We start from the raw sequence: 4,160 nt of genomic DNA on the forward strand, positions 1-4,160 counted from the left end.
AGGAATAGGATTTTCACTGTTTCTGTTCCCGTTGGGGGATTATTAAACGGAGGAAAGATCGCGTATTCACAGGAATACAAATTCTTAATTTTTCTGAATTCAACGCTTATTAACGGGTAGGATGGCGCTTGTATTTCACTTAAAAAATGTTCTTTATTTTGATTATTAAGAAACGATTAAGCAGAGAAGTATTACTTCTTAAATCAGGTAAGAAAATTACAAAAATATTGAATAAAAATAATAAATGTCTAACAAATTATTTCACCTCTTTCAACCACATATTTCAATTTGCATCCTAAAAAGATTTTAATTTAAAATATAAAGTTGAATTTAATCAAAAATAGAATAGTTAAATGTCAACAATAAAAATGAAAGTTTAACAAATTACTCAATTTTCAACCAGATAGTTGAATTTTTATAAAAAAAACTCTTATTTAAAATTAAATAATACATTCTAATTCGACCAGAAAACATGAATTTAAAATAGCGAATAATAGTTGAATCAGATAAAATTTCAGCAAAAAAGGTAGATTTTTAACCAAATCAGATGAATTCTGAAACCCAAAGACATATATTTAATTAAAACAGAGTACCCGTGAAGAAAGAAAAAGAATTTCAACTAAATTTTAAGATATTCAAGCCGAAAAGGCGAATTTTTACAAAAAAAGGCTGAATTTTTATCACACAAATATGAATTTTCAACAAAAGTTATTTTTTGACCCAAAAAGATGAATTGTCGTTAAATTTTAAATTTGATTGAATTGAATACAGATGCGTGGGTTGTTTCTTGGCTTCAACGATGGAGAGCATTGAACTAAGATGGAGAAATAAAAAAAAGTTCCCTTATTTTTATAATAATTAGTTAAATTCAACAAAAAACTCAGGAAAGTAATTAGGACTCATAGTTTTCAAGTTTTTGGTTTGAAACTTTTAAGATTTCGACAATGTCAAAATATTAAAGGAAGCGTTTAAACTTCAGCATAACTATTTTGCATGGAAATACTTTATTATTCCACAATTTTATTTCAAATTAGAAGTATGTTAGCAATGAAATAATTATTCCATTCAAAATTATTCAGTTTCGAAAATTAGATTATAACTTAAAAGCCTTTGAAATTAAAATATTTTTTAATGAGAGAAATTTGAAAGAAAAACAATTAACATTACAGTGTAATTATTTTCTTTTAGAAGCGTAAAAATAAAATAATAATTATTAAAGAAACTAGTTTATAAATTAAAAATTAAAAATCACAGTATTTTAAATTTTTAATGACTGGAGATGAATGCGGAACGAAAAATATAATAGTAGAATTCTAATTTTGAGAACAGGAGAAAAAATAAGAATTAGTATAAAAGAGGCAATTTTCATTTTTGATACTATGGTTCCCCGAATTACAATAATTTACATCCTATACGTATAGTTCTTTAGGTAATGTGATATGCTAACAAATGAAATTCTGCATAATATTAGAAATTGCAATAGACATTTCTACATTTTTTCTCTCGATTTTATATATACAATGAACTCTTATTATGTTTCGGGTTGATCTTTTTATTTCTGCACACTTGTTGTCACTTCGGGAAGCGGAATAAACTAATCCTTGGGTTGTCTTTCCTTACTTGATTGGCACAACTGTCAGCTGCACAAATGTTTGGCATTGTTATCTGCAATAATATGCAATGAAATTAATTTTACAAGAGAAATAAACGTGCAAGCATCATACCATTAAGCCTATCTCTGTAATAATAATTAGTCTACTCTTCAACTAAAACTTTTCGTGACTTTCTATTTTTAATTGTGCCCTTCCTTTTTTAGAAAAATATCGCGTGCAGAACTATTTCTAAATGTATTTCGCATAGTATAAAATAGTTTGCAAAAACAAACTAAAATAAAATTTTTCTACGAGTATTATACTTTCCGCAGCAAAACGTCTGAAAAAAGAGATATGTATACGTACTTTCTTCATTTTTTAAAAACTTATTTGTTTCCCATTCAAAAATTTATCTGCATCATTTTAACACAGTCTTATTTATTTATTAAAAATGTGGAAATTAACTTAATAGGTTATGTTTATAATGACAGCTACCTTGTACACTTAATAAAGTACACTTAACAATATGTATAATATAAAGTACACTTACCAATATGTATAATGCGAATGATGCAACTTTAGCTTACACGAAAAATATTTATCCACTTTGGGTAGGTACGTTAGATTCACTTTAAAATTTGTATTTTCAAATAGAAATACCACTACAATTTTCTCAAAGTTCTTCTTAACACGTTGCGCTTTCACAAACGGTTAGCGTCAGCAGAGTCCGCTTCTTGCACCTTATTTGAATATTGAGAGAACTTTCACAGGTATTGACATTGATTTACAATGTAGCCATAATTCATGATTTCAAATCTTTTGAGTGAAGACCGAGAAGCTGACATTTGCTATGATAACCAAGATGGCTAGAAGTGGTGTAGTGCGAATGAGGGCGAAATTAAGGGCGCTGATGGCTAGACCGTTTATTCTTAGATCATGGTAGGGACCCTACTCCGGATGCTAAGAGAACAGAAAAAGTGGGGGCGATGCATAGGATACATATATGGAGATAGATTAGTATAGGGACCATGGAGAATAGACATAAGGAGACCAAACTAGTGGAACTGAAAATGAACACTTTTCTGTTGCTAGAAGTACGTACACACATGTGCAAAATCACGCTCACGTATAGTTCAAAACTTCCCGAGCGTGGCGTGCCAACCGCACTTAAAAAAAATATGTCCGCCGATGTGAATGCGAGTCAAATATAAATAAATAATGATTGAACAATTAATAGTGTGTGAATAAAGGCAAGGATGTTAAAATTAAAATCGCTCTCTAAAAGGAAAAGTTTCCAATAAGTGTGGTTTCACGTGTACAGTGTACAAGACTTTCAGAGTGGTGTAACGGTGTTAACCGTTTTGAGAACTAAATATCCAGGGCGCAGGAACCCTTTGACTCAATACTCTCTGAACAAGTAAATTCTCTGGCGGGAAATTTCAAACAGCTTGAAGGAATGTTGAAAACATATGAGAACTGAGTAAATGTTTAAATTAATCAACCTTAATTATGAATATTAATCCAAAAAAGAGTAATTGCAGAAAGAAGAAATTAATTGTAAGCAATATGTAGAACTTTATTTTTATTTCGTACCCGCTGTATAGCTAAACGATTTCACATTTGAAGGTGAATTCAAGGTCATAAGTATGAGTGATTGAGCTATTTTTAGCATAATTAATGGGATCTGGCGCCAGCCAGACGCTACAAAAGGACTAACTTTGAACTTTCGGACAGGAAACTGTCACTCAAACTTAATATGCGTGCATCCGGCCAAACGTGGACTTTGGACCCTTGACCTAGTCCCGTCACTCAACTTAATTGCTTACTTCCGGTGGCAGGAGCTAGTCGACCTCGCTCACTATAGGCTATTCGGCCATAAAATCATTTGTGTGCGATCGACTCTGCCGATAAAACAGAGTGCTAAGACTACTTGTGCGCGATTAATCTCAATAATTAATAATTAATTTATACAATTTTACTAAAGAATTCAACGGACTAAATATTTGGAAAAATGTCTAATCCGGTTCCAGAGTTATTCGATCTCATTGAAGCGTTTTCCGATAATCAATTTGACCCGTTTTAAATTTGCCGAGTCTATCATGAACTTCACTATATTATAATTATCATTTATACCCGTGACGGTATCGAAGAATACATTGTTCATCAAGAATTAGCAATTGATGATTTGTGAATTAAATAAAACATTTATATTTATCTAACTTAACAGTGTGTTCAGTGATTTCAGTTTTAAACCTGACATATTCTCGCGGTTTGTGGTTTCAACCACTCAACGACAGGTTACGAATCCTCAAACTCAACGTATCGGTGCGCAGCTCTATAAGACAATTAGCGATTGCAGCGCCTAGACGTAACAAAATTGGTGACAGCGGTGTTGGATATACCTGTGCCGTGAAAAGTAGGTCACGTGTTTAAGTTCAAAGACGTTTGTGAACAAAAAAAAACAATAATAATAATAATTTTTATTCATTCTGCTTTCTAAAGACAAAAGTGAAGTGAAAAAGTGATACTCTTTATGAACAACTTTTAATATTAACATTTTTGCTTGTG

The sequence above is a fragment of the Belonocnema kinseyi genome, chromosome 1, assembly GCF_010883055.1.
Source record: "Belonocnema kinseyi isolate 2016_QV_RU_SX_M_011 chromosome 1, B_treatae_v1, whole genome shotgun sequence".
In the NCBI taxonomy this organism is placed as follows: domain Eukaryota; kingdom Metazoa; phylum Arthropoda; class Insecta; order Hymenoptera; family Cynipidae; genus Belonocnema; species Belonocnema kinseyi.